General features: G+C 34.9%; 1 protein-coding gene across 2 annotated transcripts in view; it reads right to left on the bottom strand.

The window, feature by feature from the left end:
- LOC125234442 (thrombospondin type-1 domain-containing protein 4-like) overlaps nt 1-13,685 on the bottom strand; it is a 206,376-nt gene extending 192,691 nt beyond the window's left edge. For both annotated transcript variants that reach the window (XM_048140686.1, XM_048140685.1), the window contains exon 1: nt 13,549-13,685. The gene's annotated coding sequence lies outside the window, so the exon portion shown is untranslated. The remainder of the gene's footprint in view (nt 1-13,548) is intronic.
- Nucleotides 13,686-14,511: the final 826 nt, after the last annotated feature.

The following is a 14,511-nucleotide window of genomic DNA, read 5'->3' as shown; positions in this document are numbered from 1 at the left end:
ATTCTTGTCATTTTGACATGGTCGTAGAGTGGCCTAGGGTTCCAAATTTCCAATTGGTTGACTGTACAGGCAAAAAAGTTCTGTATACATATTTTTACCACTTTGTATTCACAGCTGTGTTGTTGACTGTACATTAATTGATTTATCTTTTCGACGAGTAGAAAAGTGTAGACACGTCTGCAATCGATGCAACTAGGCTTAGAATAAATTTAAAAGTAGAAAATATGCCTTGGGTGACACTTGAAGTCACGGCTTCTGAATACTCCGCGCTCTGCCAACTGGGCCCAGTTGGCAAATTTTGTTGGCTTGGTTAGTCTTGGTTTAAGACTAACCAAGCCAATAAAATTTTTCGCCATAAACTTAAGTCTATGGAACTTGTAGCGACTTCTACCGTAAGAGCATTCCTTGACTCCGTATTATTATCTCTTCCGTAGGTATCTCATCGGTATTGGTGCGACGGAGACAGTTGCGTATCGTTCGCTGCGGACCGTCAAACGATTGTACAGTCAACCAATTAGAACCCTAGGCCACTGTAGAACTACGTCATAGTGACGTTATAAATCAGATTGTAAGTAATCTCTTACTGCTTGTCATTTTGACATGGTTGTAGTGGCCTAGGGTTCGAATTGGTTGACTGTACCCATGTTTGGGTTGAGGGCCCAAATTTCAATGACAATAATATTATGATACAATGATATTACTTAAATAATTTAGGAGCACTGTTTTTAATATAAAAAATGTAGTAGCGCCAAAGTAGGGACCCGCCGATTAGAAAACATGACGAAATTGTGAAAATTAACTATTTCCAATAATGTTAATGTCCAGGGAGAAAAATTAGAACTACATCTGTATAAAAAACCGGGGCAATAGTCCCTTTCGTTCCGAATTTAATACAGCGTTCTAAAATATGTAGGTAAATTTGTAGTCAGTACGAGTAAACAAATAAGCTACAATATGCCACGATGTCATCAAAAATCAAACAAATCACTATAGTTCAAGGTCCATATTCGTACATCCGTCCACATTCATTCACAATCAGGTACCTAGCCAAGGGCACAATCGCTTACGCGCCATAATGTATCGAAACTCTCTATATCGCTACACTTAGATTACCTTTTTGATTTTCTACACAACTTTGACATTGTATGTAACTTCAACTCGGGAGCTCAACAAAAAACAAGTCTAAAGAAACTAACCGTGAATCATTCAAAACTCTCTCAGTCGCTCTTTCGTATTGGCGCGAAAGAGAAAGGGTACTTAGGCAAATACACAAACGCTTACTATAATATCGTTATCGTAACTAATAGCTATATTTATATATCGCTCTTCCGTATTAGCACAGTTTAAATACTAAGTATTAGCGGGCCATTTTTTTCAAAGTTGACCACCTCACTTTTTTTGTAACATGAGTATTTTTTACGCGATTCATACTTAGAAACGAGAGCTCTTTCGATCCTGATAGGAGAAAAAAAATGTCCCAAGATTTCCATACACTTTTTCGAACCTTCCATTCCGTTACCACCATACAAAATGTATGAAAAAGTGGTAACGGAATGGGAAAAAACCTTGGGACACTTTTTTTCTCCTATTAGGATTGAAAGAGCTCGCGATTCTGAGTGGAAAACACATAAAAAATTCCAAATCTAAAAAAAAAGTGGGATGGACAACTTTGAAAAAAATGGCCCTAGCGCGACAGAGCCACACTGTGATTCGATCAGCGTCTTAGCGTCGACAATTGTCATTTCGGCTAAGCCGGGCGCGACAGAGCAAGTTGCGTTTCAATCGCCACGAAGCGGCAACGATTGTCACGTCGGCTAGGCCGGCTGTCGTAACCGCAGCGGCGTGCTAAAGACAATATTACACAGATAGCAATAATTGGGTTATCATGGTAACATTGGTAACCCAAGTGTAAATAGATCGCGTGAAATAAGCAATGCAAGTCTAGTGTGTTGACGCGATAATTTTTATTTTTATGTTTACAAGAATCTAGCCGCCATACGATATGAGTTACGCGTGAGTTACGCTGTGATTTAAAAACGACTTGTTCATTTTCTTTCTGCTAAAATGACATAACTTTACTCATCAACTGAACACTCGAGTAACGTATACAACCTGTTTTTATTGATTTCCGTTAACACTTAATTTGGCAAAGTCCGGTGGGACGGACAGGTGATAAAAAAAAATATTTCGCTTTTTAGGTAGAATTTTATTTAATTTAACATATGGAAAGAGACTCTTTTATGATACATGCTTTGTATAAAAACACTATTTGACCACTGTCAACACTCGTTTGACAGTTACTCGTCAAGATGGCACCGCATCAGAAGTCAACTGTTTCTAGCAAAATATTTATGCGTTTTTCTTTTGGTTTTTGTAAGAACAGGGTATTTCTGTTGTATAAATAATAAAATATATTACATAATAGTTGCAAGTGGTTATGTTTTCAATTTATTTCTCAATTTCTAATACTCATAATCATCATCTAAACAAGTTGTCCGCCGCACCGGACAGTGCCAAATATATACTAAATACGATTTATCCGCCGTGGCGGACTATGCCAATGTTGCGGTGACACGTGTTGTAACAAATTATTATATTGTTTTGTTTATTATTTTGATTTTCTTGTTTTGGTGGCCTGCTTTTATGCTTAGATTTTTTATTTAATCCAACAGCGTGTGGTGCTGGACCAAGCAGTTAAAATTTTGGCACTTTTAGGTATTTACGTAGTGCGCGGATATTGTGAATGTTACATGTCGCGCGAGGGGCAATAAACATTAAAGAAAACCGGGTAGATCAAAATTTATAATTTCTTTGTCTGCCCCGAACATTGATATAATTAATTTCGGGTAGTTTTGTGTTGTTTACATCTTCGACGACATTTTGCTGGGACATCACTGTCACATGTCACATCAGTCTGTCGTGATCACGGCCTGTGCAACCTGGCCAAAAAGTCGGAAAAAAGTTAAAATAATGATATTTGACTATAAATATGTGTCAGTTTGATTTTCATACAAAATTATTATATTTGTTAATTTTTAAAATAAATATATGTTAAGAAATACTTGTTTATTTTAAATGACCGTATGTTTGGCAGTGTCCGCCTCAGCGGACATATTAATTTATCCCAATATTTGGCAGAGTCCGCTGTGGCGGACATATTTTTTTTCCAAAACTAATAAATCTAGATTTTTTTAAATATTTTTCGGACGCTTTAAAAACACCTGTTATTCAATATATTAAGTAAAATCGGAAAATTTATGTCACCAGAGTCTCTGCCAAATTAAGGGTTAACTCCAAGGGAAGGTTCTCTAGGTCAAATATAATTTTCTCAAATAAACTAGTGTCTCTGCTCTTACTGTTATCGAGTAATTAAGAAAAAATGTATTGGATCATTAAGTGTATGACAACCTTTACTACTTCCTAATGTTATTTATTTTGACATGTGCCGTCACATACTTTTTTTTAACTTGACACTAACTTCTATGTTATTCTTACACTTAGGCCCACTTGCACCAACCGCTTAACTCAGGGTTAGTGGGCTGTCATCTGTCAAATTCCGTATAAACTGGTGGTCTAACCCTCCATTTTTGTTGGTGCAAGTGGCCCTTATGCATTCATTTAATAAGTATTGTATGTAAACAGGAAAAAAAAATTCGATTTGAACAAAAAGCGATGTAACAGAAGTTCTGGTAGGTACTTAATGTTAATGAACCTAACGACCGACGTGTCGAATTTATCGGAAACCAGAAAAATGCTTCGAAAATAACACAAAAAAGCAACAATCAGTCAATACCAGAAGTTCAGTGTCAACAAAAAAGAAAGTATAATAAATATGCATCCATAACAAAAACCGCTTTGAACCAGCCACGCGCCTTTATTGAGACTTCGCCTTCGTTATGGTAGATTTTTTCTTAATTGCTGTAGTTACTACTTGGCTACTATCCAATTACTGTCAGCAACCGAGTAAAGTGTTTATAAAAAGATTTCTAACTCACCAACTCACTTTACCGTATTGATTTTAAAGTTTAAAATGTTCCGTAAAAAAATCCCGTTTAAAATAAATGACCACACATGAAGAAACAATACAAAAAGTAGCTTGTCAAATTTAAATAGGAATATAAATGAAGAAAGCGTTAATTCTATGCAGAGTTACATGTTAGTGCTTTGTCAATGCATTTTTAGTGACCTAGGTTTGTAACTAGGTTTCTTTGTTCAGTTTCATTATATGCATTTATGCACTGTGAGAGAAAGTTTTCAGACGGTGATATTATGTAAAAAATGGAAATACTGTAAGGAGACAAATAACTGATGCAATAATTGCAGTTTTTTTTTTGTAGGTACGTCTCAAAATTAAAACGTACGTCTAAAAAAGCTTAATTTTTATAAGTATACACGTAGAAAGTAGTAGAAAGTAGAATAGAAAAAAATCTGGTAGTGATGGCTAAAAATAAAAATCTTAAAGATGATCAGGGACGACCGATTCTCCATCGTTCCTCCTTGGATAGTGATAGTTATAATAGTCATTTTTAAATTTTACAATAGCAAAAACCGGCCAAGAGCGTGTCGGGCCACGTTCAGTGTAGGGTTCCTTAGTTTTGTCCGATATTTTTCTCAAAAACTACTGAACCTATCAAGTTCAAAATAAATTTCCTAGAAAGTCTTTATAAAGTTCTACTTTTGTGATTTTTTTCATATTTTTTAAACATAATTATGGTTCAAAAGTTAGAGGGGGGCACACTTTTTTTTCCTTTAGGAGCGATTATTTCCGAAAATATTAATTTTATCAAAAAACGGTTTTAGTAAACCCTTATTCATTTTTAAATACCCATCCAATAATATATCAAACGTTGGGGCTGGAATGACAAAAAAATCACTCCCCACTTTACGTGTAGGGGGGGTACCCTAATAAAACATTTTTTCTCACTTTTTATTTCACCACTTTGTCGGCTTGATTGATATACACATTGGTACCAAATTTCAGCTTTCTAGTGCTAACGGTCACTAAGATTATCCGCGGACGGACGGACGGATGGACGGACATGGCGAAACTATAAGGGTTCCTAGTTGACTACGGAACCCTAAAAAGAACTTGAGTATAAGGAGATTTTCAAAATTCATATAAATACAGTTATACTAATGCAGGATGGTTTCGGTGTAAAAGCGAGGAGTATCCATCCTGCTTTTAGTCCTGTCATAGCAGGGGCGGCTCACTCCGCGATTCTATCGCCGCGCTACAAGTACATGCTAGCGGCCGCGAGTTCGCGGCCTAATCAGGGGTGGCGCGTGTTCTCACGGAACGCACGTTCGCACTTTGTATTGTTACTTTACGTCGCGAGTTTTTTTTAAGGTTCATATGCGATGTCCACGTGTGGAATGGCTAATAATACTTAGTTAAATAGACATCATGAATAAAATAAGACAATCTTACACATATCTTATTGATTAAGTCCCACGTAAATGTTCAATAAGGCTTTTGATGCTGAAGGCTTAAACAAAAATATATAAATACTGTATATATACCTAGAAAGTAGTCAAGACTTGAATAAATAGTATAACATTTTATCTGAGAATAAATTCGTTTTAATCCATAGGCAACCCTATCATCCGACGCTGCGCACGTGCGGCTCGTTTCTTTGTTAGAATTTTGTAGACATTTTAAAAGGCGGCATTTCGTGAACATCAAAGCAGTAAGCCTTCTGTACTTGTACTATTATATATTCTGTGGTCATAGCTAAAACCTGCTACCTAATCAAGAGAAACTGTGATGCTGCCAAATTGCAATCGTTGACGCTACGTGTCGATCGAAACGCAGTCTGTCTCTGTCGCGCCACTAGAGAAGAGCAATAAGGAGAGTTAGCTACGATAGGCTTCCGAACATAAAGGTAGGATGACAAAAGAAGAACTGTGAAATGTGCCATTTTTTTTTCAAAGTTGTCCACCCACTTTTTTTGTAACATGGGTATTTTTTACGCGATTAATACTCAGAATCGTGAGGTCTTTCGATCCTGATAGGAGAAAAAAAATGTCCTAAGATTTCCATACATTTTTTCGAACCTTCCATTCCGTTACCGCCATATAAAATGCATGAAAAAATGGTAACGGAATTGGAAAAAATCTTGGGACACTTTTTTTCTCCTTTTAGAATTGAAAGAGCTCGCGATTCTGAGTGGAAACCACATAAAAGTTTACAAATCTAAAAAAAAAGTGGCGTGGACAATTTTGAAAAAAATGGCCCAAATATCGAAAGTGAGACCAAACCTAGAACAATTTCAAGACAAACACACAGACAGACACGTCAAACTTATAACACCCCTTCGTTTTTGCGTCGGGGGTTAAAAATGGTCACGTTTTTTCATTTGTAATCTGTGTCTTTTGCACACATGGGACGTTCATATACGTGACAGCTTCTCTTTCGAACACTTCAGCAGTCTTTAAGCGTAAGAGAAATGGTTGGTGTGTGCTTACAGTGTGTAAGCGACTGTGACGTTGGCTAGGTTGTGATGCCGCCAAGTTGCCAGCCTCACGCCGTATTTAGATAGAGAGTTTCAATTAAATCGGCGGCGTGTGAAGGAATCTTAACAGCTAATAGGCCTTTCTATATATTATCAACGCTGCTAGTTTGTTTTTTGTTCAGTGTACTTATATGCCGTTTACAAAGGTACTTGATAGAATTTGGTAAATGAAAGAAAAAGTAGGGTTTTTATACACGATGTAACATGAAGATCCCGAATAATTTTAACAGCGTATTACTCATCGTAATAAAAGAGTAAAATGTCATATAAACTTTTCTGGATTTCGCCTACTTTCAGAGTTATATGCATTTAAAAAAATAACGGTAACCTACTTATTATTTTCTCAGAACAAAACGCTATTTTGATGGCGATGATGCCGTTATCGGACATAATCTAACTATCCTCGTTGATAGATGTCAAAAAATAAATAGTAACTCATTGCAAAAAAAAAAATTTTATTTTTATTTTAAGTGCCGGTTTTACGAATAACATTTACTTTTTATGTGAAAATACATCCAAAAAAACTAAATAAAAAATCACAAAAAAATTGGGCTAAATTCGCTTGACGTCATCGTCATTTCATTTTTATTTTGCCCTCTGAAATGCGAAGTTAAAATCTTTCGGTTCCCTCATATTACAACGTGTAATTATGTATATTTCCTTTGAATTTGTTGTTTTATTTTGGAACGATTTAAACGCCAAGGTGCTTGGGGTACCATTTCAAAGTGTCGTCCGTACTTCCGTACGATTACTTTAATAAGGTTGGCGAGTGACAGATTTGTGGAAATATATTCAGTTTACCTGCATATCAAAGAATTTTGAACAAAGTTCTCATTAATGCAGAGCGGTTTTGATAGCCCCGTCAGTGCGAGGGGTAAAATATAGCGAGGGTTTACTGGTGAAACCCGATAAATCGAGATAATTTGTCCTTGAAATAACAACATTGTGGAAATTGCACATAGTTCGAATTTCAAAAACCAGTTTGTCAACTTATCGGGTAAAGCCTCGTACCTATATACGTCATAATGTAACAGAAATTTGACGGATTTAATAACACTTGCAACACCTTTTTAGGGTTCCGTAGCCAAAATGGCAAAAACGGAACCCTTATAGTTTCGTCATGTCCGTCTGTCCGTCTGTCCGTCTGTCCGTCTGTCCGTCTGTCACAGCCGATTTACTCGGAAACTATAAGTACTACAGTGATGAAATTTGATGGGAATATGTGTTGTATGAACCGCTACAAAATTATGACACTAAATAGTAAAAAAAAGAATTGGGGTGGGGCCCCCCATACATGTAACTGAGGGATGAAAATTTTTTTTCGATGTACATACCCGTGTGGGGTATCAATGGAAAGGTCTTTTAAAATGATATAAAGTTTTCTAAAAAACATTTTTCTTAAAGTGAACGGTTTTTGAGATATCAGCTCTCAAAGTCGTAAAAAGTATGTCCCCCCCCCCTCTATTTTTATAACTACGGGGTATAAAATTCTAAAAAAAATAGAGGTGATGCATGCTAATTAACTCTTTCAACGATTTTTGGTTTGATCAAAGTATCTCTTATAGTTTTTGAGATAGGTTGATTTAACTGTAATTTTGGTTAAGTTATTGTGCTTACACTGAAAACGATGGCTGAACCTTATAAGATAGATCAAAAAATATACTACAGTATTGTACACCTTTAAAAATCCGCGATGATATAAAATCTTTATAATGTAGGTACTTTTTACGAGAAATATTAGCTTATATTTGCTGCTACGGAACCCTTTGTGCGCGAGCCCGACTCGCACTTGGCCGGTTTTTTGTTGCATGTTAGTAACAAGTAATAGTGTAAAGTGTTTAATCTATACTCTGTCAAATAAAAACAAGTCTGTCAGTAAGTAAGAACAAAGAAAATTATATGCATCCTTTTCTTTAGGGTGCTAGAGAAAAGGATATCTATAGTTTTCTTTGTTCTTATTTACTGACAGACTTGTTTGACAGAGTTTATAAGATCTTTTTCTTTTTTCAAATGTATGTGTTGCTGTACGTATAATATATGGTTTCTGCAATAAATGTTTTTCTATTCTATTCTATTCTACTTCGCCACTTGCATGAATCACTGTCAACTTAGCTTAGTATGCCTAGCAACTTCTATGAAGGTCTACGTAAAGGGGTATATTGGTTATCGCAATATCGCACACGCGTTTTTATCACACATGCAAACCGTAACGTGCAGAATTACGCACGCTAATAAAAGTGCAGTTTTCAGCGCACTATCACCAGCGGCCTACATGCACGCCCAATGGAAAAGTCACACGATTCCGGCCCGTTAAATCTAGAGCTGTCCCGATATTCGGCGACTATTCGGTATCCGGCCGTTTATCCCAAACATTATTTATGGAGTAATATTCGGCATACGACCTAGCTGGCAGTTTGTGCCAAACATTCTTTATTTGACAACTATTCGGCCGAGCATTGCCTACTATTCGGCCGAATACCGAATACATATAAATAAAACTATTCGGTACTCGGCCACTTTTGCCACATATTCTTATTCACTTTTGTCGAGTAGTGAAATTTACTCGGCCACCAGTGGGCCTTGTCGTTTTTTCTTTCGTGTATGGTATCCATTTTCAATTTATAATTTATATATAGTAGTGTGACTACTTGAAAAAAGAATAAATCAAAAAATACTCAATAAAATAATTTGATTTGTTCCCCCTAGTTGTTGTGCAATTTAGTTAATATTTGGCCGAATAGTTGTTTTGTTAGCGTGAACCCTAAAAGTTCGCAAACAATACGAAATTTACTATCCAAAAAGTATTCTTAAAATAAGTTGCGAACTTCAAAGAACTTTTACACAAAAATTGTTATTTTAGTATTACTATTAACAAGTATTTTTTAGTATTAACAAGTATATTTTTATCTTAATTTTGAATTGATTGACCCATTCCCTAATTAAAATCCTGTCAAACTTTGTTGGCAAAAGGTTTTCATAGGAATTGTAACTCGAAATGTATGAATGTCGCGCCGAATATTCAGTATTCGGCCAAAACCAATATTCGGGGCAACCCTAGTAAAAACATCCGATAATAGAGCTTATCGGGACGCGCAGGACACTTTGCTGACCTAGGCCAGAAAGTCACATGTTACCGTGAGAATGGTATGGAGATGGGGCTTTTCGAAACTAGTGAGGGTTTTATGGCGATGTGTGTCCAACGTTTGCGTCATGGAGCTGTAAAACGTAATTATTTGGTAACTTCATCTCATTAAACTAACATTGGTATATGTCAGAATATACAGTGTGTCCTGAGCCATTGGACATACCTTGTAATAAGACTTACCTACGGTTTCTTCTCTATATAAATGCTCTAATAATAATATTTTTTTAATTATTATCAAAGACACAAGAGGTTTCATAATATTTTATGCAGAACTTCAGGAGCTACCAACAAAACTACAGAATGAATCAGATTTAAAAAAAATCATCGTATCTACATGCTAAAGCCTAACCAGAAATATATGACTATTGTCAGGAGGGTGCTGTTATTCTGATGTATGTGATGACAGTTCAGTTTAAGTAGTATGAAGAAAATAGTTGTAATGAAATTCCGCAACATGGCGCGTAGTCATTATATTTCTGCCAGCGTACTATGCTTCCAATCTTATCACTTATCCACGTGGATAAGACATCTCGTCACTACTTTAAAAAAATCTCGTATCTCACGCTGTTCCTCAAAGTTAAAACGCAGTAAGTCTATATGCATTCCATACATACTTACTACAATTTTCTTTTCATTGACAGACGAAGATACAAGTTTTTTTAAAAGTAGTGACGATCTGTCACTCTCACACTGACATACTTGCCAAAGCGTGACAGATGTCTTATCTACGTGGATAAGTGATAAAATCAGCCGATAAAATTAGAAGCATGATACGCCGGCTGGTCAGGCTTTACCTACACTGATCGTCATGTCATTTTGTACATCACATAATAATTAGTTCTAAAATACTCTAATGCATGTAAGTATAAATACTGGTAATCATATACATTTCAGCTTTAAATGAGAAAATCTACCTAGACCTTGCTGATTATGATTATTTTTATACAAATCGTATCAGGTGTTTTAAAAATTAAACATATTTTAAACTATTGTTTTTTTTTAATTGTTTATTGAATGAGCATCTTACATGAACATAAAAATAAATACAACGTCCCCCAAAAATGTTTACACAGTTTGACTGTGGGATCCACGAATCTCTGCAATAGATAAAATAATTAGTTATAACATTAATACTTATGTACGGAATTACATGTTATTATTGCTATCTCTTGGCGATGGGTACGTTTTTGCAGCCTTTGCTGTGGAAAGTTTGGGTCCATGGGGGCTGGAGGCCTTAAAATCATTTCAGAAGCTGAAATATTTTTAAATAAGTCAACTGGTGACCGCTCGTTCCTCGCTCAGCGCATTGGCATCGCCATCCAGCGAGGAAACGCGGCCAGTCTTATGGGCATATTAGGTACTGGCAGCTACTTGGGAGACATCTGTAGGTACAGTGTAGACCCACTAGGTTAAAATAAGGTTTACTTTAGTTTTAAATTGTATGATATACATTCTTAGGTATAATTTATTATACTTGCCTACAGGTCACATTTTATCATGTTTATGTAGTTTTAAAGATCATTGCTGAAAAATAGCTTAACCGCGGTGAATTCACCATACTCATTAATGTTTTATTTTGGAAAACTCACATACTTAACTACATTGAGGTATATGTACTACGTACTAGAGGCGACGCTGCTAAGAGAATTTTTTACACACCCCACTGCGGTCCATGGACCGCAACGTTGTCAGTCGTCACCAGGCCCTTGCAGTGCAGTCACGTGCCGTGATGCATTTACTTTCCACGTGAATAATGCCTTCTTGTGTGCTTAAAAATTGTTCTAATCACTCGAAAAAATCAAATAAAAGTCAAGGTGTGACATTTCATCGGTAAATTAAACAAAAAACTCGTCTATAATATTTTAAGATTGAATATTCTACAAATACGCGAGCGGGAGCGGGACTGCCGCCATTTTGGTGACGCAATCAAAGACTAACCGCGCAGATGTGCCATTTACATTGTTCCTACTAATGTGTTTCACCTCTAATATATTTGCGAAATATATATATTTCTATTTGGAAAATGATTAGGTAACTAATTACTACGTCATGAATTATGTTACTATAATATAAAAAAGTTTATTTCTTTATTGATTGTTAATATTTTTTGAGTGAAATTGTATTTTTAGCACGCTCACTTTTTGCAGTTTTCTTTGATCTGGTCATGAAAAAAGGGAACAATGGATACGCTTTGTCCAACACATATATATGTTCATTCATTGTATTTTAAAGAAGAAGATAAGTACAGCACAATTATATTAATTTGTATTGTTTAAGTTGTAAATAAATAAATCATTTTGACTAGACTAGCCGTATTTTAAAATATAAAATTTCCGTTAGGCAGAATATAATAATAATGTGTCACATCTGATGGTGGACCTACTCTATGCGTAAATTGCCGCTCCCCCCACCCCGTCGCATTTGTCAGCATGTGCAGTGTTTTCGCTTGGCAACGTCGCCTCTAGTACGTAGTACATATACCTCAATGCTTAACTATTTAAAACTTTTTATCGCTTACTAAGAATCAGTAGGCATAACCTATTTATTAAATAAATTGCCTCTCTTCATTAGAATTTAGGCGTGGGCTTAAACGACGGTCCATTATTGAATAAAAACAAGTGACAAAAACTCTAATCCCCTGTTTGACAGAAATGGACTCATCCATCACTATGCAAAATCTTATTTAATTACCTTGTTAGAATCAAAGGTTATTCACCGGGCTACCGTGTTAATGGTTTGATTACATAAAAATTTCATTGTTTACAAGTCAACAGGGTAATTCCACGTAAAAGCGTTGTTTTAAATCACTTGTTAAAAGAAACACAGTTTGTTTTAAGTGAATTACAGAATAATAATCACAATTAATTTGGTATCGCTCTTTGTCGAAGATCCTTTCAGAGTGACGAATTCTCTAGGTTCTATCGACATTTTTTTTTAAATAAAATTCTAAAATTAAAATTTTAAAAAAATCATAAAATCTTCTTAAAAATACATAAACAAAAATACGTTACAGGTTATCAATTATTTGCGGGTTTGTGTAATAATGAAGCATTTTTTTTAAGTATCAATTTATATCTATTATACTATAAAATTTAAGATTTGTAAATATAAATTAACAATTCAATTTTCATCAAAAAAAAACATGCAATTATGTGATCACTTACATTACAGTTATACGTGTTTCCCAACAGTTAGTAACAAGTAACAATACTTTAAAATGAGCGTAATAGTACACGTATTTTTTACTGTATTGAACTTATACTAGGTTAATGAAACTGGGTTGAGAATTAATTGTTTTAAAATGGTTTTCAATACAAGGACGGGCACGATTCTAAGTGAGCTATTCAAAATAACGGATTAGTTTTCAATTGTTTATATTTCTGTGTGATTATAAGACCGATTGTAATAAAATATGTAAATAGGTAAATGTTTAATTGCCCTTTAAATTAGTAATTGTGAGTAACTTTAATTGGTATAAAAATACTTAATATTATAAATGTGAAAGTGACGTGATTTTTTAAGTGGAAATAGTTGAAGGGATGGAAAGTGACATAGGCTACTTTTTGTCTCTTTCTAACGCGAGCGAAGCCGCGAGCAACGGCTAGTCAATAATATTTTTAATTAGATATCTACGATTTGAACAGGGTGTCTGTTTGCCAATAGAAAAATGCGCGAAATTATTTTAATTTAAACTTTTCGCGCCAAAATTTAGAATTTTTGCCGATTTCTTTCCTATATATTTCTATTAATTTGGTATGCCAAGATACTGAAGATACCTACTTTAAAGATAATTGTTTTGAAACAGTGTGCGTACAAAAATGTGCACTTAAGTAAATTTCACGTGCTTCATTTATGTGATTCGCAATAAAAAAAAAGTTTATAAAGACAAACCTCATTAAAATCTGTTCACAAAATATCATTCACTATCACACGTGTCATAAATCATAGAACACTGTAAAGTCTATCGTAACTTTTTAAAAGTTCGCGATGTTTCCCGCGCCCGCCAGGCGGAGACGTCCTTGCATAGGCGCGTCGTACGGAACACTGTACTGAGTGTACGGAATACCACACCTCGGCTGTAATGAAAACCTCTAAGTACATTTTAAAGCGTGTTTAGTTTGTAATATGAGCTTTATTTACTTATATTATAATACATGTGAGATTTTAAATTATGTCTCTGATAAATGTGAAGTTGCGTGTGACTGTTTCAGAATGGGTCAATTTCTTTGCAGCGCGATAACGATCGAAATCTAATTTGTAAATTCGTCTTCACTGCTTATTCAAAGTAAAAATTAGTTTAATTAGCATATCACAATTTTTTTTTTAATTTATATTATATAGAATTTCGAATAATAGGAAAAAAATGGTTTTGGTTGCGAGTTAATGCTTCACAAAAAACATTTTTGTTTCTAACCTTTTTAAAATATTACGGTCGCATTTCTTGTAATAATACATACCTATATAAAGTTATAGCATTTTTTTTTGCGAACACTCTTGATTTTTTTGCGAACATAATATCAAGAATAGCACCTATACCGTAATTCGCATTTTTCCAAACTCATCCCAGCTGAAAATACCTACTATAATACTAAATCTAGTGGTATCTTACTAATCTTAATTTAATTACTTGACTTATCGCGTTAATTAATTGGTTAGATCCCATTTAAAACAGTTTATAATCATACAGATCGCGAGGGGAGAATCTTCACCCCATTTGACTTCTCATTAAGGCAAGTTGTTCTCATTAAGAGTAATAAAGTGTCTAAGATGAAAAAAAAGCGAGACAGACAACATCAATAAAAAAAATACAAAATCAAAAAACCATGAGTATTTGACAGGGGAGAAATTGCCACG

Source organism: Leguminivora glycinivorella, chromosome 16 (assembly GCF_023078275.1).
Source record: "Leguminivora glycinivorella isolate SPB_JAAS2020 chromosome 16, LegGlyc_1.1, whole genome shotgun sequence".
Lineage (NCBI taxonomy): Eukaryota > Metazoa > Arthropoda > Insecta > Lepidoptera > Tortricidae > Leguminivora > Leguminivora glycinivorella.
Note: the sequence above shows the minus strand (reverse complement) of the source record. Positions and strands in the feature narration are given on the sequence as shown.